The sequence below is a fragment of the Leopardus geoffroyi genome, chromosome C1, assembly GCF_018350155.1.
Source record: "Leopardus geoffroyi isolate Oge1 chromosome C1, O.geoffroyi_Oge1_pat1.0, whole genome shotgun sequence".
Classification (NCBI taxonomy): Eukaryota; Metazoa; Chordata; class Mammalia; order Carnivora; family Felidae; genus Leopardus; species Leopardus geoffroyi.
In genome coordinates, this window is record NC_059328.1 from 90,564,076 (window position 1) to 90,587,798 (window position 23,723).

The 23,723-nt window shown below is 36.0% G+C and overlaps 1 pseudogene; it reads right to left on the bottom strand.

The window, feature by feature from the left end:
• Positions 1–21,147: 21,147 nt before the first annotated feature.
• On the bottom strand, positions 21,148–22,192 carry LOC123596833 (annotated as a pseudogene).
• Between the last annotated feature and the right edge of the window lie 1,531 nt (positions 22,193–23,723).

Genomic DNA, 23,723 nt, shown 5'->3' on the forward strand with positions numbered 1-23,723 from the left:
TAAACAGTAGGGAAAGGCTACTCTCTACCTAGTCAGCTGGCATAACTTAGTTGATACAGCCATGTGATATAGGTGTGTAGTTTCTACTGCTGAAATATAATATGGCACATTCTTTTTAGGGGGGAGGGGCAGAGGAAAGGAGAGAGAGAGAGAGAGAGAGAGAGAGAGAGAGATCTTAAGCAGGCTCCATATTCAGCATGGAGCCTGACATGGGGTTCAATCTATGACTCTGGGATCATGACCTGAGGTGAAATCAAGAGTCAGGCACTCAACTGACTGAACCACCCAGGTATGTCCACATTCTTTCTTAAAAACAATTTGATAGTATACTGATTCTCGGAGTCTTGACTTTTTCTTTGACAATATTTTGATTCTGAACTCTCTCTTAAAGTTCTCTATTACTATTACATATATAGTACATATGTGTCTATGTATATATCATGCATTTGTACATGTGTATGTATGCGTATGTGTGTGGATGTATATATATGTATGCATATATGTACATATAAACGCAAGTGCTTCAGTAATCTACTAACCTAGGACCCTGTTATTTAGCATTAGTTTGTTTATTATGTTTGTTTGCTTATCTTGCGCTTCTCTATAGAAGTATGCAGTGTAAATTTGATACATGAAAAAAGGACAGCATGATGTTATTTAAGAGAAATATCTTATCCATGATCCTATACCAGCACCAAGACAAAGAAGGGTTCTTGTCAACATTTTTTTTTCCATTGGGCTAATAAATTTCCAATACACCCTTTTACTGACTTTTTAAAAATTATCATTATTTACATTTTAGATAGGAAAGAATTTGACAGAAACAGATAATGAGTAAATGACTAATGAAAATTGCAAATGAGTGAGGAGCTAATTGCACTGAGATTCAAAAGAGGCCTAAAGCCCTGGAATCAAGCGCCAGGATGCAGAAGTAGGTTTTGCTGTTTGGAGGGTAAACAGACCTTGCTCTGAATGAAGCAAAGAAGGGGGAATCGTGAAGATAGAACAATTTTGCGGGGGGTGGGAGGGGGGAGTGGGTGTTGGCAAAAGACTGTGAAAGTTTATGAGGTTTAGCTGTTCCTCACTCTTAAAAGGAGCAAAGTGATTTTCCACTGGAGGGAAACATTAAGGCTTTGGGCAGTAGTTCTTTACTTTGACTACACATTGGAATCACCTCTAGAGTTTTAGAACTACTGATAATGGGTTCCCATTCTCAGATTTACAAATTTCATTCATCTATGTTGTGTCCTGAGCATTGAGATTTATAAAAGTTTCCTTCCAAGGTGATTGTAAGGTGGAGCCAAGGTTGAGAGGCACTGGCAAAGGAGGCTGAAACAAAGTTTGAAAATCAATTTATGCATAAAGAGATAAGAGGCCATTTGTGGTAGATACGGGATTGCTGGGCAAAGTGAAAGCCTAATTAAAACTGGACATGTCACTTTGTAGCATTTCTAACCAGCATAATGGTCTAACACTTAAAACAATGTTGACACGTAGTCACACAACTAAAGAATGAAAACTGGGGGGGTTAATACTCTTAGAACCTGGAAATAAATTACAACCTACTTCTCCAAATATCTCTATACCCAAGGTAAAAGTGACTACATGAATTGTCCAAAAACTTTTCTTTGGTAACATAGATTTTACCTAACCCATATCTGTTTCACAACAAAGTCTTCATGTGAACCACAATTTTTATCCATGCACTGAATACTTCAAAGTAAAGTTAATGTATGTGGCCAAATTGAACTTAATGCTAACACTCTAGATCTGAGGAACAATTTATCTCACATCTGACAGCTTTGATGTCCTAATCTCCTTCTAGTTTGAAGGCAAATTAAAAATAAGATTTTAATTACTATGTTATTGACCTAATGGCATTTTTGGGGTTTCTTTTTCTATAAAAACAAAAGCAAATTCTTTGATGTGCTAGAATATATTTGTGCTAGAAATTTCTGTGCCTTTAATCACTGCTCTGGTAGAACTATATTTGCATGGTTATAGGCAGCATCATACAAAAGAAAAAAATCATGAATCTTCAGTGACTTAAATTATTTTATTATAATTTTTTTAAATACCTAAGACTTGGTATAGGTTTCTTATGATAATAGCTCTTTTATGATTAAAAAAAATATTTGGACAAGTTAAATATAATCAAATCAAACAATGAAATCTCAAATTAATAATATTAAATAATAAATAACATTACAAATAATATTTTACTGATAGCAAATGCCCTTTTCAACAAAAATATTAATGCCTTTATGGGAAACACTTTCCAACCCCTGGCATTTCTTTTTACCTTTGTAAGCTTCATCTCTACCACCAAATCTAGGACTGCTGCAAAAACCTTTATATAGTGCTTCGTTTACACATAAAATCAGCCTGTGTTCTTTTCTCATTAGCCTACAATAACTAAGTAATAATAGTCTTAAACCAATGAGATACTAGGCACAAATAAGATGGGCGTCAAGAGGGGCACCTGGGTGGCCTAGTCGGTTAAGCATCTGACTTTGGCTGAGGTCATGATCTTGTGTTTCATGAGTACAAGCCCCGCATCAGACTCTGTGCTGACAGCTCAGAGCCTGAAGACTGCTTTGAATTCTGTGTCTCCCTCTCTCTCCACCCCTCCCCTGCTTGCTCTCTCTCTCTCAAAAATAAACAAAACATTATAAAAATAAAATAAGATGGACCTCAAGAGGTTATTTTAGTTCTCAGTTGTAAGGTAGCCATTCAGATATTGGAGACTACAATAATAATGAATTTTTGTTAGGTTATAATTGAAAAGAAAAAAAATTTTATGGTGAACTCACATAATCCTAAGATACACCCTTTGATTCTGTTTTAGAAATAATAATATAATTAGCCACATGAAGAGGTACTAAACTCAGTTATTGTTCTATAAATCATGGATAATCAAAGACAATAGCATTTTAAGTGTACAGGTTACCTATGTAAACCTTAAACAGTTGGCTATCTCTATAGCTCAGTTCCTTCTAATACCAAACACAAATATCATTATAATCAATTCTGGCTTCCTGCTGTGAGGGTCAACAGATGTGTCATAAACACAACGCTGTATTTTTTTTTTTTACAAGAACAGATTTGAGTTTTGATCTCATGAAGACCTTCCCCTTGTTAACCTTAGAAAAGTTGAAAAATAAATTTCTAAATGTAATAGATGTCAGAAATTCACATAATTTTTTAGATAAAAGAAAGCACAGAAGAACATCTCAGAATGAAAAGATAATTACACAGTAGCTAAATGAAATGTTAAATGCAGTAACTAAAAATGAACTTAATAAAAGATCATTATTAATTGTTTTATTCTTAATTTGGCTGCCACTTTAATGTTAAAATCCCTAACTGGAAGGGATGGGTATATTAGTAACTTATGTCTACACTATTTTTACTTTATATACATAGTGAAGATGTCCTCACTTAGCAGGAAAACCATTCAACCATCTCAATCAAAGATTAAATATTCATTCAAAATATGGTTTAAAAAACATATTTGAAACCTCAAAAAAATTGCATAACCATTTTATACTAGGCATAAGTGGGGTTTCCACAATTGTTTGACAATGGCTATTGCCCAGACTCCAGAATAAATATCTACCAACCTAAGTTAATGAAACATTGTGAATAGTTTTATAAAATTTTCAGTATTATCCATAAATGTTGCCATCTAATATAATCTGCACTTACCCTTGCAAAACAAGTTAGAGTTGCTCACTATATACCAATTATCTGTTAGGGAGAAAACAAACAAACCAAGAAAATTAAATCTACTAAAATGTTTCTATTACGTTTACTGTTCCTTATCTTAGAAATAGATTAAGCTAACCAGTAACAATATCAGAAATAGGTATTACAATTCTCTTTGAAATTTCACCTGCCTTGTTTAATACTTCATGTGTACTGATATGTGCTTTTAACTTTGAAGTTACTAGATCATTATAATGTTAACTGAAATGCCAAGTGTGACTCTTAAAAGAGACAGAAAATCATTTCTGAAGTGCATTTACCTATGGGTATTTTATTTTATTTTATTTTATTTTTTTAATTTTTTTTCTCAACGTTTATTTATTTTTGGGACAGAGAGAGACAGAGCATGAACGGGGGAGGGGCAGAGAGAGAGGGAGACACAGAATCGGAAACAGGCTCCAGGCTCTGAGCCATCAGCCCAGAGCCTGACGCGGGGCTCAAACTCCCGGACTGTGAGATCGTGACCTGGCTGAAGTCGGACGCTTAACCGACTGCGCCACCCAGGCGCCCCATCCTATGGGTATTTTAAATGACTTTAATAAGCTATGAAAATATGAAATAGATACGTGTTTTAAAAAATCATGACTATTCACTGTCCATATCTCTTTGTTTCACATGACCTTTTTTCTTTTTTTGCTTACTTTGCTATTCTTTGTTTTAAATATATTGACGTTTTAAGAATTCTTGTCTCCCCTATCATCAACAATTATATCACTTGATATATTTGCATTTACTCAGAATAATCCAGTTGGATTCTAATGCCCTCCATATTTATGGTTTGGCACATGTTCTGGATATGATATTCATCTTCCCCTTTCATTTTGTTTATTACAACTATAGATAAGCTCCTCTGAAAACTATTTCATAAACTGTTGCCAAATACCTATCCTTAGGTAGAAGAAGGATCTAAGATCAGTGTTATGAACAAAGTAACTGAAAACTACAAATTAGGAATACATTTCTTATGTTACTCCTCTAAAAAGCAGGATTTTCAGAGATCTACGAGAGTGTCAGTAGTTGGTGAAGTGGTTTTAAAGCACAGTTATGAAGTTTGATATACCTGGGTTTGAATTAATTATGTGTCATTGAAAAACATATTGAAATTTTCAGGGCTTCATTTCCTTATATGTAACATAGGACTATAATACTGCCAATCCCTTGAGTTAGTGTAAGAATTAAATGAGATAGCATATGAAAGCACTGAGCAGAATGATTAATGTATAGTGAGTACTCAAAAATATTTAACCGTTATGTCTCTGGTATTCTATACCCATGTGTCAAAACAAAACAAAACAACAACAACAAAAAACCTTTAAGTGAGAAAGATATACATGCCTACACACCCCTTTTCGCTCCATGCCTCTACCCCATTATACCAAACAAACAAATATTATAAACATTTACATACCCAAAGAGGGACCTCAGAAAGAGTAAAAAACAAACTGTATTGCCAAAAAGCCACAGAGATTAGAATAGAAAATCGATAAAGCACATTCAGTTCTGATATGTAGGAAACTTGGAAACTATCACTCTGTCCTCACTATTAAAAAAAAAAAAAAAGTTGGACAAATTAAAAATCAGTAAGTTTCTTGGATCCATCAAAGAATTGAGGTTGCAGGGCAAATTGAAACCCCCAAATTCAGATAGACAGACTGGTCTACCCCTGTGATCTGCTTACCTGGAACAGAAACTGCTGGACACCATAAGTGGTAAGACTGCTTACTTCACTAGTAAATGTGATGAATTTCCAAAGGCAGAGTGTAGACTAGTCTAGTGTAAGAGTTTGGAACATCTAGGGCCAAAAAACAAGGGTGGAGTCTACATAATTTCTCAATCTTTTCCTCCAGAAACCACAGGGTGGGGGGTAGGGGAGAATAAAACAGCCAAAACAGAATATCCAAGAACCATGAGACAATATCAAAAGGTGTAAAGGAAGTGAAATTGGATGAACCGAAAGAACTAAAGACAAAAAGGAACAGAAATAGTTGAGATAATAATGACTGAGAGCTTTCCCAAACTAAGGACAGACTGAGGAAGTTTAGAGAACATGACATGATAAAAACCAAATAAACACACACACCTAGGGATATCACATCCAGACTTCAAAGAATCAGACAAAGGGAAAATCTTAAAGAAAGCCAGAGGGTGAGAAAACATCACATCATATCCATATTGGAACAAAGATGAGAAACCACATAAGTAAGGATGAGTTGAGTGAAGTGTCTAAAGTATTGAAAGGAAAAAAAGAAAGAAACTACAAACCTAGAATTTCCCTTCAAAAAATATGGACAAATGACTGTCTCAAGCAAATGAGAACTGTGGAAATCCATTGCCAGTTTGCACAGTAAGGCATATTAAAAGAAGCCCATTGGGGCGCCTGGGTGGCGCAGTCGGTTAAGCGTCCGACTTCAGCCAGGTCACGATCTCGCGGTCCGTGAGTTTGAGCCCCGCGTCGGGCTCTGGGCTGATGGCTCAGAGCCTGGGGCCTGTTTCTGATTCTGTGTCTCCCTCTCTCTCTGCCCCTCCCCCATTCATGCTCTGTCTCTCTCTGTCCCAAAAATAAATAAACGTTGAAAAAAAAAAAAAAAAAAAAAAAAAGAAGCCCATTAGGCAAAAAGTAGGTGATAAAGGTCTGAAGATAAATCTACCCAGAGAAAAGAAGAGTGTCAGAGGAAGCATAAGTGAAGCTAAATTAAAATATGTACTCTTTCTTATTCTTGAATGATCCAAAAGATAACTGCTTAAAGTAATAACACTAACAATGTAGTGAGTGAATATAGGATATGGTTAAATTAATTGAATGCTAGCAATATCACAAGGGATGGGAGAAAGGATGGGAATACTTGGTTACAAAGTCTTTCACTATTCACTAAGGGAAATCGTGGCATTTGAGAGTACACTTAAATTATTTTTAGGTGTTATTGTAAACTATAAGGCAATCATTAAATAAAAAATAATTGTAATCATTATGCTAAAAGAAGAGATAAAATAGAGCTGCAAAAAGTGCTCAATTGAAACATAGGAAGTCAAAATAAAAGGAGATAAAAAAATAAATAGCAAATATAAACAAAAGTTACTAAGATGTTAGATTTAAATCTAACTATATCAATAATGTGAAATTTGAATGGTATAAATATTCAATTAAAAGATAAGGAATATTGGATTGGATTTTTTTAAATGTGTGTTGTCTACAAGAAAGTAATTTTATAAATATATGTATTACTATCTTTATTTTTAAATGTAACTTTTAGGTTAAAAGTAAAGGTATGGAGGGGTGCCTGGGTGGTTCAGTTGGTTAAGCATCTAACGCTTGATTTCAGCTCAGGTCATCATCTCATTGTTCATGGGATTGAGCCTTGCATCCAGCTCTGTGCTGACATTGTGGAGCCTGCTTGGGATTCTCTCTTCCTCTCCTCTGACCCTTCCCCTCTCTCTCTCTCACTGTTAAAATAAAATATTTTTTTTAAAGTAAAAGTATGGAGAAAGATATATCATAAAAAACCCAATCAAAACAACACTGGGATGGCTGCATTAATTTGAAAAACAGTTAAAAACAAGATTATCAGAGATAAAGGAAAACAAGATTTTAAAAAAGAAGGGCATCGAAAGAAGTTATAACAATTCTAAATGTGTAAGCACCTAACAACAGAGCATCAAAATACATGAGGCAAAAATCTAATAGAACTGAAGGAAAAATAGACAAATCTGCTGTTATACTGGGAGACTTCAACACCTCTCTGTCAGAAATTGATAGTTTAAGTAGGCAAAAAATTAGTAAGGAAATGGATGAACTGAACAGCAATCAAATTGATCTAACTGATAATCATGTAATACTTCATCTAACAATAGCAGAATTCATGTTCTTCTCAAGCACAGATGCAATATTCACCAATAGATTACATTTGAGCCATAAAACATACTTTATTAATTTAAAGGGATAGAGATTATGCAAAGTATATTCTCAGATCATTGTAATATATCATATGAATGCATTAAAAATGGAAGAACATATGATCACATTAGAAGATGCAGAAAAAGCATTTAAAAATTTTATTACTCAGTCATGATATAAACCAGCCCTGCAAGAAACTTTAAGGGGGACTCTTTGAGTGGAGAAAAAACAACAAAACAAAAAAAGATCCAAAGCAGCAAAGACTAGAAAGGACCAAAGAATATCACCAGAAACACCAACTCTACAGGCAACACAATGGCACTAAATTTATATCTTTCAATAATCACTGTAACTGTAAATTGACTAAATGCTCCAATCAAAGGACATAGGGTGTCAGAATAGATAAAAAAAAAAAAAAAACATAACCTACCTATATACTGCCTAAAAGAAACTCTTTTTATATCTAAAGACACTACAGATTGAAAGTAAGGGGATGGAGACCCATCTATCATGTTATGTATGTCAAAAGAAAGCTGGAGTAGCCACACTTATATCAGACAAACTAGATTTTAAAACAAAGACTATAACAAGAGATGATGAAGGGCATTATATCATAATTAAGATGTCTATCCACCAAGAAGATCTAACAATTGTAAATATTTATGCCCCCAACATGAAACACCCAAATAATAAGTCAATCACACACATAAACTCATTGATAATAATACAATAATAGTAGGGGACTTTTACACTCCATTTACAATAATGGCCAAATCTTCTAAGCAGAAAATCAACAAGGAAACAATGGCTTTGAATGACACACTGGACCAGTGGACTTAACAGATATATTCAGAACATTTCATCCAAAAGCAGCAGAATACATATTCTCAAGTGCACATGAAACATTCTCCAGAATAGATCACATACTGGGTCACAAATTAGCCCTCAACAAGTACAAAAAGGTTGATATCATACCATGAATATTTTCAGACCACAACACTATGAAACTTGAAATCAACCACAAGAAAAAATTTGGAAAGACCACAAATAATTTGGAGATTAAAGAACATCATAGTAAAGAATGAATGGGTTAACCAAGAAATTAAAGAGTAAATAAAAAAGTACATGGAAGTCAATGAAAATGATAACATGACAGCCCAAAACCTCTGAGATGCAACGAAGGTGGTCATAAGAGGGAAGTATATAGCAATCCAGGCCTTCCTAAAGAAGGAAGAAATGTCTCAAATATACAATCTAACCTTACACCTAAAAACGCTGGGAAAAGAACAGCAAATAAAGCCAAAAAGCAGCAGAAGATGGGAAATAATAAAGATTAGAACAGCAAACAATGATATTGAATTAAAAAAAAAAGCAATGGATCAATGAAAGTAGGAGCTGGTTCTTTGAAAGAATTAACAAAATTAATAAACCCCTAGCCAGATTTATCCAAAAGAAAAAGGATATGATCCAAATAAATAAAATCAGAAATGAAAGAGTAGAGATCACAACCAACACTGCAGAAATACAAACAATAATAAGAAAATATTATGAGCAATTATATGCCAATGAATTGGGCAGTTTGGAACAGATAGATAAATTCCTAGAAATATATAAACTACCAAAACTGAAGCAGGAAGAAATAGAAAATTTGAACAGACTCCTAACCAATAAAGACATTGAATCAGTAATCACAAATCTTCCAACAGAGTCCAGGGCTGGTTGACTTCCCAGGGAATTCTACCAATTATATATATATATATATATATATATATATATATATATATATATATATATATATGTACGTACGTACGTACGTACCTGGGTGGTTTAGTTGGTTGAGTGTCCGACTTTGGCTCTGGTCATGATCTTGAAGTTCATGGGTTCAAGCCCCTCATTGGGCTCTGTGCTGACAGCTCCAAGCCTGGAGCCTGCTTTGGATTCTGTGTTTCCCTCTCTCTTGGAAGTCCTATCTAGTACAAAAAGACAGGGAAAAAAAAAAGCACATAGCTACAAAAGAAGAAACAAACCTGGTTTTATTTGCAAATGACATGATTGTCCTTATAGAAAATGTCAAAAAATATAGAAAACCTAGCAAGCAAGTATAATATGGTCATATGCATATGAGGTCAGTATACAAAAGTCAATTGCTTTTTTTAATGTTCTCAGAACAATTGGAATATGAAATTTAAAAAACAGTTTATAGTAAAATGAAAAAAATGAATTCTTAGATATAAATCTAACATAAAATGTATAGGATCTGTACACAGAAAACTAAGAATAATGGGTCTCCTGGGTGGCTCAACTGGTTAAGCATTTGATTCTTTTTATTTAGGCTCAGATCATGATCTCAGTTTGTGAGATCAAGTCCTGCGTCAGGCTCTGTCCTGATGGTACACGTGGAAGCTGCTTGGGTTTCTCTCCCCCACTCTCTCTGCCCCTTCTCCATGCATGCACTCTCTCTCAAAATAAAAATTAATAATAATAATAAGCATTAAAAAAAGAAAGCTACAAATATTGATGAAATAAATCAAAGAACATTTATGTAAATGACATTTATGTAAATGGAGAGATTTTCTATATGCATAGATTGAGAGACTCAACATTTTGAACATGTGAAACTTCTTGATATTTAGAGATTCAATACAATACCAGTCAAAATCCTAGCAAGTTTTCTTTTATAGATGTCAACAAACTGATTTGAAAATTTATATGGAAAGACAAAGAATGTAGAATTCCCAACAGTGTTTAAAACAAACAAAAAATTTGGAGGGCTCACTCTAACTTTGAAACAATAAAAATTAAGAATAATCATGACAGAGTGTTACTGATGAATTAACAGACATACAGATCAGTAGAACAGAATAAAGAACCCAGAAACAGGTCCACACAAATGTAGGTAACCAAGTGTTGACAAAGATACAAAGTCTCAATGGAGAAAGTTGAATCTTTTAAACGAAAGATCCTAGAGCAATTGGACGTGAACATGCAAAAATTGAGCTAAAACATAGACCTTACATCTTTCAAAATAATTCATTCAAAGTGGATTATAGGTCTAACATAGGTTCTAGAAGAAAACATAGGGAAAAACTTGAGTGACCTTGGGTACTGGGGTCAATTTTTAGATACTACACTAAAACTACAACCTATGAAAGAAAAATTTGAGAAGTTGACTTTATTCCAGACTTGCTCTATGAAAGACACTTGGAGAAATATTTGTAAATCACACATCTAATAAAGAACTTGTATCCAGAATATACAATTATTTCTTAAAATTTAACAATAGGAAATTAAAATTCAATTTTAAAAAATGAGCAAAAGATCTCAATAAATATTTCACCAGATAAACAGATGACAAGTAATCATATTATAAGTTGCCCAACATCATCAGGGAAATGGAAAGTAAAACAATACTGAGATAATTATACATTTCTTAGAATGGTTAGAATTCAAAAATTGGAAAAACCAATTGCTGGTGAGGATGTGGAGAAGCAGGAACATTTATTCACTGCTGGTGGGGATACAAAATGGCACAGCCGCTTTGGAAGACAGTTGGGAGTTTCTTACAAACCCCACATAGTCTTACAATACAATTCAGCAGTCTTACTACTAGGTGTTTATCCAACTGATTTGAAATAATCGAATCCACACAAAACACTGCACACAAATGTTTACAGTAAGTCTACTTATGATCACCAAAAAAAAAAAAAAAAGAGGAAGCAGCCAAGATATTCTTCATAGAGTGAGTGATTAAAAAAAAACTGTAGTACATACATATAACTGAATATTATTAGTGTTAAAAAGGAATGAACCATCAATCCAGACAATGACATGGATGAATCTTAAATAAATACTACTAAGTGAAAGAAGCTAATGCAAAAATGCTGCATATTGTATGGTTCCATTTATTTTTTTTTTTTCAATATATGAAGTTTATTGTCAAATTGGTTTCCATACAAAACCCAGTGCTCATCCCAAAAGGTACCCTCCTCAATACCCATCACCTACCCTATTCTCCCTCCCAGCCCCCCCATCAACCCTCAGTTTGTTCTCAGTTTTTAAGTCTCTTATGCTTTGGCTCTCTTCCACTCTAACCTCTTTTTTTTTCCTTCCCCTCCCCCATGGGTTTCTGTTAAGTTTCTCAGGATCCACATAAGAGTGAAACCATATGGTATCATCTTTCTCTGTATGGCTTATTTCACTTAGCATCACACTCTCCAGTTCCACCCACGTTGCTACAAAGGGCCATATTTCATTCTTTCTCATTGTGACGTAGCACTCCATTGTGTATATAAACCACAATTTTTTTATCCATTCATCACTTGATGGACATTTAGGCTCTTTCCATAATTTGGCTATTGTTGAGAGTGCTGCTATAAACATTGGGGTACAAGTGCCCCTATGCATCAGTACTCCTGTATCCCTTGGGTAAATTCCTAGCAGTGCTATTGCTGGGTCATAGGTTAGGTCTCTTTTTAATTTTTTGAGGAACCTCCATACTGTTTTCCAGAGTGGCTGCACCAATTTGCATTCCCACCAACAGTGCAAGAGAGTTCCCGTTTCTCCACATCCTCTCCAGCATCTATAGTCTCCTGATTTGTTCATTTTGGCCACTCTGACTTCAGTGAGGTGATATCTGAGTGTGGTTTTGATTTGTATTTCCCTGATGAGGAGCGACATTGAGCATCTTTTCATGTGCCTGTTGGCCATCCGGATGTCTTCTTTAGAGAAGTGTCTATTCATGTTTTCTGCCCATTTCTTCACTGAGTTATTTGTTTTTCGGGTGTGGAGTTTGGTGAGCTCTTTATAGATTTTGGATACTAGCCCTTTGTCCGATATGTCATTTGCAAATATCTTTTCCCATTCGGTTCGTTGCCTTTTAATTTTGATGGTTGTTTCCTTTGCTGTGCAGAAGCTTTTTATCTTCATAAGGTCCCAATTGTTCATTTTTGCTTTTAATTCCCTTACCTTTGGGGATGTGTCAAGTAAGAAATTGCTACGGCTAAGGTCAGAGAGGTCTTTTCCTGCTTTCTCCTCTAGGGTTTTGATGGTTTTCTGTCTCACAGTCAGGTCCTTTATCCATTTTGAGTTTATTTTTGTGAATGGTGTGAGAAAGTGGTCTAGTTTCAACCTTCTGCATGTTGCTGTCCAGTTCTCCCAGCACCATTTGTTAAAGAGACTGTCTTTTTTCCATTGGATATTCTTTCCTGCTTTGTCAAAGATGAGTTGGCCATACGTTTGTGGGTCTAGTTCTGGGGTTTCTATTCTATTCCATTGGTCTATGTGTCTGTTTTTGTGCCAATACCATGCTGTCTTGATGATTACAGCTTTGTAGTAGAGGCTAAAGTCTGGGATTGTGATGCCTCCTGCTTTGGTCTTCTTCTTCAAAATTACTTTGGCTATTCGGGGCCTTTTGTGGTTCCATATGAATTTTAGGATTGCTTGTTCTAGTTTCGAGAAGAATGCTGGTGCAATTGTGATTGGGATTGCATTGAATGTGTAGATAGCTTTGGGTAGTATTGACATTTTGACAATATTTATTCTTCGAACCCATGAGCACAGAATGTTTTTCCATTTCTTTTTTTTTTTTTTTTTTTTAATTTGTTTTTCAACGTTTATTTATTTTTGGGACAGAGAGAGACAGAGCATGAACAGGGGAGGGGCAGAGAGAGAGGGAGACACAGAATCGGAAACAGGCTCCAGGCTCTGAGCCATCAGCTCAGAGTCCGACGCGGGGCTCAAACTCACGGACCGCGAGATCGTGACCTGGCTGAAGTCGGACGCTTAACCGACTGCGCCACCCAGGCGCCCCATGTTTTTCCATTTTTTTATATCTTCTTCAATTTCCTTCATAAGCTTTCTATAGTTCTCAGCATACAGATCTTTTACATCTTTGGTTAGATTTATTCCTAAGTATTTTATGCTTCTTGGTGCAATTGTGAATGGGATCAGTTTCTTTATTTGTCTTTCTGTTGCTTCTTTATTAGTGTATAAGAATGCAACTGATTTCTGTACATTGATTTTGTATCCTGCAACTTTGCTAAATTCATGTATCAGTTCTAGCAGACTTCTGGTGGAGTCTCTCGGGTTTTCCATGTATAATATCATGTCATCTGCAAAAAGTGAAAGCTTAACTTCATCTTTGCCAGTTTTGATGCCTTTGATTTCCTTCTGTTGTCTGATTGCTGATGCTAGAACTTCCAACACTATGTTAAACAACAGCAGTGAGAGTGGACATCCCTGTCGTGTTCCTGATCTCAAGGAAAAAGCTCTCAGTTTTTCCCCATTGAGGATGATGTTAGCTGTGGGCTTTTCATAAATGGCTTTTATGATGTCTAAGTATGTTCCTTCTATCCCGACTTTCTCGAGGGTTTTTGTTAAGAAAAGTTGCTGAATTTTGTCAAAGGCCTTTTCTGCATCGATTGACAGGATCATATGGTTCTTATCTTTTCTTTTATTAATGTGATGCATCACATTGATTGATTTGCGAATGTTGAACCAGTCCTGCATCCCAGGAATGAATCCCACTTGATCATGGTGAATAATTCTTTTTATATGCTGTTGAATTCGATTTGCTAGTATCTTATTGAGAATTTTTGCATCCATATTCATCGGGGATATTGGCCTGTAGTTCTCTTTTTTTACTGGGTCTCTGTCTGGTTTAGGAATCAAAGTAATACTGGCTTCATAGAATGAGTCTGGAAGTTTTCCTTCCCTTTCTATTTCTTGGAATAGCTTGAGAAGGATAGGTATTATCTCTGCTTTAAACGTCTGGTAGAACTCCCCTGGGAAGCCATCTGGTCCTGGACTCTTATTTGTTGGGAGATTTTTGATGACTGATTCAATTTCTTCGCTGGTTATGCGTCTGTTCAAGCTTTCTCTTTCCTCCTGATTGAGTTTTGGAAGAGTGTGGGTGTTTAGGAATTTGTCCATTTCTTCTAGGTTGTCCAGTTTGTTGGCATATAATTTTTCATAGTATTCCCTGATAATTGCTTGTATCTCTGAGGGATTGATTGTAATAATTCCATTTTCATTCATGATTTTATCTATTTGGGTCATCTCCCTTTTCTTTTTGAGAAGCCTGGTAGAGGTTTATCAATTTTGTTTATTTTTTCAAAAAACCAACTCTGGTTTCATTCATCTGCTCTACAGTTTTTTTAGATTCTATATTGTTTATTTCTGCTCTGATCCTTATTATTTCTCTTCTTCTTCTGGGTTTAGGCTGTCTTTGCTGTTCTGCTTCTAGTTCCTTTAGGTATGCTGTTATTTTGTATTTGGGATTTTTCTTGTTTCTTGAGATAGGCCTGGATTGCAATGTATTTTCCTCTCAGGACTGCCTTTGCTGCATCTCAAAGTGTTTGGATTGTTGTATTTTCATTTTCGTTTGTTTCCATATATTTTTTAATTTCTTCTCTAATTGTCTGGTTGACCCATTCATTCTTTAGTAGGGTGTTCTTTAACCTCCATGCGTTTGGAGGTTTTCCAGACTTTTTCCTGTGGTTGGTTTCAAGCTTCATAGCATTGTGGTCTGAAAGTATGCATGGTATGATTTCAATTCTTGTCTACTTATGAAGGGCTGTTTTGTGACCCAGTATGTGATCTATCTTGGAGAATGTTCCGTGTGCACTCAAGAAGAAAGTATATTCAGTTGCTTGGGATGCAGAGTTCTAAATAGATCTGTCAAGTCCATCTGATCCAATGTATCATTCAGGGTCTTTGTTTCTTTATTGACCTTGTGTCTAGATGATCTATCCATTTCTGTAAGTGGAGTGTTATTACACATTCTTATCAATAAGGCTTCTTATGTTTGTGAGTAATTGTTTTATATATTTGGGGGCCCCTGTATTCGGCAGATAGACATTTATAATTGTTAGCTCTTCCTGATGGATAGACCCTGTGATTATTATATAATGCCCTTCTTCATCTCTTGTTACAGCCTTTAATTTAAAGTCTAGTTTGTCTGATATAAGGATGGTTACTCCAGCTTTCTTTTGACTTCCAGTGGCACGATAAATAGTTCTCCATCCCCTCACTCTCAATCTGAAGGTGTCCTCAGGTCTAAAATGAGTCTCTTGTAGACAGCAAATAGATGGGTCTTGTTTTTTTATCCATTCTGATACCCTATGTCTTTTGGTTGGTGCATTTAGTCCATTTACATTCAGTGTTATTATAGAAAGATATGGGTTTAGAGTCATTGTGATGTCCGTAGGTTTCATGTTTGTAGCGATATCTCTGGTACTTTGTCTCACGGGATCCCCCTTAGGATCTCTTGTACGGCTGGTTTAGTGGTGACAAATTCTTTCAGTTTTTGTTTGTGTGGGAAGACCTTTATCTCTCCTTCTATTCTAAATGTCAGACTTGCTGGATAAAGGATTCTCGGCTGCATATTTTTTTCTGTTCATCACATGGAAGATCTCCTGACGTTCCTTTCTGGCCTGCCAAGTTTCAGTAGAGAGCTCGGTCACGAGTCTTATAGGTCTCCCTTTATATGTTAGAGCACATTTATCTCTAGCTGCTTTCAGAATTTTCTCTTTATCCTTGTATTTTGCCAGTTTCACGATGACATGTCCTGCAGAAGATCCATTCAAGTTACGTCTGAAGGGAGTTCTCTGTGCCTCTTGGATTTCAATGCCTTTTTCCTTCCCCAGTTCAGGGAAGGAAAGCTATTATTTCTTCAAGTACACCTTCAGCACCTTTCCCTCTCTCTTCCTCCTCTGGAATACCAATTATGCGTAGATTATTTCTCTTTAGTGCATCACTTAGTTCTCTAATTTTCCCCTCATACTCCTGGATTTTTTTATCTCTCTTTTTCTCAGCTTCTTCTTTTTCCATAATTTTATCTTCTAGTTCACCTATTCTCTCCTCTGCCTCTTCAATCCGAGCCGTAGTTGTCTCCATTTTATTTTGCAGCTCGTTGATAGCATTTTTTAACTCCTCCTGGCTGTTCCTTAGTCCCTTGATCTCTGTAGCAAGAGATTCTCTGCGCTCCTTTATACTGTTTTCAAGCCCAGTGATTAATTTTATGATTATTATTCTAAATTCACTTTCTGTTATATTGTTTAAATCGTTTTTGATTAGTTCATTAGCTGTTGTTATTTCCTGGACGTTTTTCTGAGGGGAATTCTTCTGTTTCGTCATTTTGGATAGTCCCTGGAGTGGTGCGGGACTGCGGGGCACTTCTGTGCTGTCTTGAATAACTTGTGTTGGTGGGTGGGGCCGCAGTCAGACCTGATGTCTGCCCCCAGCCCACCACTAGGGCCACAGTCAGACTGGTGTGTGCCTTCTCTTCCCCTCTCCTAGGGGTGGGATTCACTGTGGGGTGGCATGACCCATCTGGGCTTCTTGCACACTGCCAGGCTTGTGGTGCTGGGGATCTGGCGTATTAGCTGGGGTGGATGGCAAGGTGCACAGGGGTGGGCGGGGCAGGCTCAGCTCGCTTTTCCTTCGGTGATCCGCTTTGGAGGGGCCCCTCTTCTGTGGGCCTCTTGTCTGCAATTGGCTCCGGAGACTCCGTTCTGCTAGTCTTCTGGTCATTTTCTGGGTTATTTAGGCAGGTGTAGGTGGAATCTAAGTGATCAGCAGGACCCGCGGTGAGCCCAGCGTCCTCCTACGCCGCCATCTTCCCAGGATTCCCCCTGTATGGTTCCATTATAAGGCAAATTGATGTGGAAGGAAAGTCATCACTGGTTGCTAGGAGTTTGCAGAAGGGGTAGTTTTTGAAGAGTTGAAATTCTGCATTTTTAAGAGCTATGAAACTATTCTGTATAATACCAAACTCTATAGCACAAAGCGTGAGCCTTAATATAAGCAATTTTGAAAAATTTTGACATTTGGGGATCCCATAATGAAATTCAGACTGTGACAAAATATTCCAACTGTGTTACAATTGTATGACATCACCTCATTGAAGAGGGGAAAATAAGTGCTAACCCAAATGATCATCAGACTGAAGACAACAGGAGCTGTACATAGGCACTGCCCTCTAGTTAGCAAAGTTGTTTCTTCCTGGTGTATGAGTTAACAACTCTGGAACCACTGTAGTTGTATTTTTGGATCTAATAAATCAGTAAGTGGATGGAAGATGGTGGGAACCAAGTTTCTCACTGTTGGAGTCAAATGTTAAATACAAGCAAGGAGCAAAATCTGGAATGAGTCATGTGATACTGGCTTAGAGTTGGCAACATTAGTGTCAATTTATGGTTAATATAATATAGATACAGATGGACAAGTATAGAAATAGGTATAAGTACATGGGTATACATGGGTTAATATATACACACACAATCCCAAATCTAAGAGATCCTAGAAATAACACTCAAGTACCAAGGAGCCCACCTATTGCCCAGATCTTGGTTTCTAATACTGCTCCAATAAAAAAAAATTAGGGCTTCTTGGATAAATGCTTATTATAATACTGGAACAATAAAGATACGAGATGACCCTGGAGGTAGTGTTAAAAATTAAGAAAGTATTCAGAAAAAGAACCTATTGAGAATATGTCAAAAGGATACAGATGCTGATGGAAAGAAATCCAATGGCCAACATTGGAATAATTTGAGCAGCGAAATATATAAAGTAGTATTGGATTATAACAAAAAATCTAAAATAAATATGCCCAAGCTCATGCTGCAGAAATGATTGAATAAATAAATGGGAAAATAAGTAGATTTCTCAGGTAATATAATTCCAAATAATTTATGTTGGTATTTCCCCTCATGGGGGTGGCATAACTTTTCATTTCTAAGTATGGGCTATACACATTGACCTCCTAAGAATACAGTATGAAAAGCTGGGGAGAGGGATTTTATAAGTGGAATAACAATACCTCAACCAGCTAATGATGGTTAGCATCAATTGTGATAACTCATGTTCATAAAATGTATCTGTCATATAATGTCATAAAAATAGCATTTTACCTCTGTGGTCTTCCTCCCAAAAACTCCTAACTCCTGTCTAATCATGAGAAAATACCAGACAAGTCCCAGTTAGAGGACATCCTACAAATACCTGGCTAGCACTTCTTAAAATACTTGAGCTCATCAAAATCAAGGCAAGTCAGAAAAACTGTCATAACTGAGAGGAGCCCAAGGAGACATAATGATGAAATGTGATATGGTATCCTGAATGAGATCCTGAAACAGAAAACAAACATTAAGTAAAAACTAAGGAAATATGAATACAGTATGGGCCTTAGTTAATAATGTATCGATACAGGTTCATTAGTTGGGTGATATACATCATACTAATATAAGATCTTAACAACATCAAACTCGATATAAGGTATATGTAAATTCTATAAATTATTTCTGTAACTTTTCTCTGAATCTAAAAGTTTTCTAAAATAAAAGAGCATATTATCAAAGCAATGATAAACAACTGGTGTCACCTCTGAAAAAGCTATCTGGTTTATGTTTGTCTCAAAAGTACAGGACACAAATAATGCACAGCCTCTGATCTGAAATTCCCTTTCTAAAATTAACTGATAACTAGTCATAGTAATTATAAAGGCATAATTTTGTGATTTTTTTCCATTGAGATTTTTACTGGAATAAAGCCTGGGGAGCAAATAAACACTCTTTTATTCAATAATAAATACTGAGAGTTTCTGGGACTTTTCTCTCTTCAGAATAGAAGCATCATTACCTCTTCAAATTGATAATAGTTTCCCATTTTTCTCTCTCCTTTTTTCCCAAGGATTTATTCATGGTGCAACTAGTGTTACATTCTCTTCTTTAGGCACACTGAGGAGCTCTTTCCATTACAGTATATCAAGTATGTAGTTCAATGCTCAATAAATTTGTTCAAGTATAGCTTGTAATAAAGGGAAAGTAGAATGAATTTTATTAACCATCAGATATGTATTTTTTCTAAGAAATCTGGAGTAGAGAGCCAATTTGGAAGGCACACATAAATCTTATAAATGTATTGGTGGAGAACCAGTGAGCAATGCTATCAAACACTGTATTTCTTATAATTTGATGATCTTTAAGTAGATGGGTGTGAAGAGTGTCTGGAATGATATCCTGAATATTATTCTCACAGTTCTTAATATCATTCTCAAGGCTATTCACATATGGAGTCATTAGAAAACATTATAAAATTGTTTAATATCTCTCATTTAATATTAGAGATTGTCTTTAGAATTTCAACATTTCACTGAACTCTACATATTTTAGTAAAATAAAAAAAACCAATCTTTAGTATAATCAAAATGTCCTGATTAATTACCAGTGATTGATAAAAAGCCCTGGCTTAGCTTGATTAAATATAACTATTAATAAAGAATAGAACAATGAACTCAGGACTAATGTGTTCTGATACTGCACTGTAGATATGTCAGAAACAGCTTGAAGGCCACATTTCTACCAACAGTCATAGGGAGGAAAGACTTTTAAATAAAAGCACAATTGAACTGCAGAAAATGTTTGAATACGAATAATTATCTGGAGTGCTTTTTGCTAAGATATTCCAGTAGATTATTGTACTATGATAAGATCCACCAGTCATTTTTAAAATAATTGTAAGCATTTCAATGAAATTTAATGCTGCAAATATTTTTGAGCATCAGAATAATCTATAATTGTTGCCCTTGCTGGGTTGGGCATGTGTTAGGCTATACATATATTTTCTGTGTGTGTGTGTGTGTGTGTGTGTGTGTGTGTGTGTGTGTGTAGTAAATCTGTAATTAAGTGTATCTTAAGTAGAAAAGCAAACAATGATGTTGTGCCTCTGTTCATGCAATCTGCAAATTATTAAGTGCCAGGCATCATTCTAGGTTCTTGGAATACATCAAAGAATAGAAGAGACAAAAATCTCCATCTAGGTTCCCCATGAAATTTACATTCGAGTAGTAATTTGTAAGAGTAAAGGAGCAGTGGGGGGAGGGGGAATACTACAAATGATGTATCTAATAAATAAGTACTTCACATTGTATATTAGAAGATGATAAGAGCTGTCAGAAGATTTTTAAAAAGAGGGGCAGGATAAGGGAGACCTGAAATGTAAGGGGGTGGGAGAATGAGTTAACATTTTTAACTTTTTTTTTTCCTAGTGAGTGTCATTAAATTTAAACAAATATCTGAAGAAAACCAGAAAACTAGCAACATGGATATCTGATGTAGAGGAGTCCTGGACAGTAGGAACAGCCAGTACCATGGCACTGTCAAAACACTGCTATGCGCTCCAGGACGAGTAGAGAAGCGAGTAAAGTTTTAGCAGAGTGAGCAAGGTGGAATATATTAGGATATCATTCTAGGTTGGAAGTAATAGAGGTCATGCATGACTTTAGAGGGAATTTATCTATCTATCTATCTATCTATCTATCTATCTATCTATCTATCTGTCTGTCAGTCAGTCAAAAGGTCTCACATGTTTATTACTGAACCAACCTACTGGTGCAAAAGCATCATAACAGAGAAAAGCCATTTCCCTGATAAAACAGATCTACTGGTCAGGCAGTAGGGAGGCAATGCAATAAGAACACAGGACTTTCAGGCAGCATAAATGTGTGCCATCTCATGTGTGGTCCCTTCCAGCCCCAGCGTCATTCTTCTCCAATGCTGCCTCTTGGAGTTGTATCTGATTTTATTACCAGTTTTCATCCAAATCCACTGGGGAATGGGACGATTCTGCTTTTGTTTCTTGGCCAGGAATCACTGGATCTTGGAAGTCTGGTGAGAAGACCTGGCAAGAAACAGTCAGCAGCACACACCACAATGGCGGAGAAGAGGAGCGATTTTAGAGGGAATTTAAAGAAGTTTGCATCTTACTCAAGGAATGACAGTTCACGTGGAATGTCACTCCAGCCTAACAGCAAGCAAAAACCTGAACAAACTGACAAATCAACAACTTATCTTAGCTCTGTCAGGGATGTGAGGTCACAAGGCAAACTACTACCCCCCAAATTGGAGTTACAGGCAGATGAACACAGAGCAGCACAACTGAACAGAACAGAAACGCTCAAGCTGAAAGCTTTACAGGAACTAGCACTGGTGGAAAAATCTAGACTATAACTGACAAATTTCTAGAGAGTCAGTGTAGACAAGTCTGAGGATAAAAACGGCAGGATGGCACAGTCTTAGGGAGGAGGGAGGCAAACTTACATGGATTTTAGCTCCAGTAGCTCTACCAGGCACTCACAGGGAATATGGGAGAAAAAAAGTCCCTTCAGCCTTCTAACAGGGGGAGGGGAAAATAACCATTTTGAAATACATCAGAGCATTCTGTTCTTTGGAACATGGCCTGGTCTCAAGAGAAACTAATTTATCAGACCCTAACCTATCATAGTTTTATCAGAACTTAATCTACTGAGGGGAAGGAAAATATCCAACTCCAGCCCCTCTAGCCATCCTGTCCCACTTAAAGGGAGTAGGGGACAGAGAAACACTTGTGAAGTTTACAACCCCGGGGCTGAGGCTTACTAACAGACTGAGACACAATCCAGGACTGTAGAACAGACTATAGAACTCCTCCCCATACCTTACTATTACATTATTAAAGGCCTATTTATCATGTACCTTTTCCCCAGTACGTCATTTCTGGCCCTCAACAACAAATTCCAGTGCCTATGAAAATGCAAAACAGAACAAAACAAAACAACAGCAACAACAAAAGCCACTCAGAAATGGCATGAATGCTAGCCTCACCAGACCAGAAATTTAAAACCATGGTGATTAATACTAAGGTCTAAAAGTAGACAGCATATAAGAACTGCTGGGTAATGTAAGCATAAAGATGGAATTCTAATTAAAAATCAAAAAGAAATGCTAGGCATAAAAACATTCTGACAGGTATGAAGAACACATGTGATGGGCTCGTCAATAGACTGGACATGGCTGAGGAAAGGATCTCTGAGCTCGAAAATATGCCAAAAGAAACTTCCAAAACTGAAAATGAAAGAGAAAGAAGCAAGACTGGGGGAAAAACAAACCAAAGCAAAAACAAACCATGACAGAATATCCAGGAACTGTGGGGCAACTACAAAAGATATAACACATAGATAATGAGAATACCAGAAGAAGAGAGAAAGAAATAGAAGAAATATTTGAAGCAATAATGGCTGAGCATTTCCCCCAATTAACGCCATGCACTAAGCCACAAATCTAGAAATCTCAGAGAATACCAAGCAGGACAAATAGCAAAATTAAACTACACACCTAGGCCTGTTGTATTCAAACTGTGGGAAATGAAAGAACAGAAGAAATCTTGAAAGAAACCAGGGTATGTGTGGGGGAGGGCACCTTATATACAGAGAGGAGCAAATATAAAAATTATACCTGACTTCTCAGAAAAGGAATAGGAAGAAAGGTTTAGATGAGGTCAGAATTTTAATTTCAGGTTTATTAGGTTTAATATGTCTGTTAAACTCCAAACGGAGATGTTAAATGGCACAAATAGCTATCTGTAGATTAGGAGAGAGGTCTGGGCTTGAAATATGCATTTAGGCATCAATGTCATGTGGACATTTAAAGCCATTAGAGTGGGTGAGATCACCAAGGTAGTGTTGATAAAAAAAAAAAAAAAAAGAAAGAAAGAAAGAAAGAAAGCTGATCTCTAGGGCAATCCAACATGAAGAATTCTTAGTAAAGATAAGCAGCTAAGGAGTGTAAAGAGTGACCTATGAAGCAGAAAGAAAATCAAGAGGCTTCCTGTATTAAAAACAATTTAAATAGAGTTTACAGGGAAGAGGGTCACAGTTGCTAACATGTGGCTAATAAGGTAATTAAGGTAGGAACTGAGAATTGACCATTGGATTTAACAAGATGAAAGTTATTGCTGATCTCATGGAGAGAAGTTTGATGGAACGATGCAGAATAATTCTAACTGGATTGAGACTAAAAGAGAAATATATATATATATATATATATATATATATATATATGGAGAGAATATATATATATTATATATATATAAAAGAGAAATATATATATATATATATATATATACATATATATATATATATATATATGTATGTATATGGAGAGAGAGAGAGTATAAATAATTTACCCAAGGAATTTTGCTGCCAAGGAGAACAAAGTACTTTAGTGGTAACTGATGGGTAAGTAGA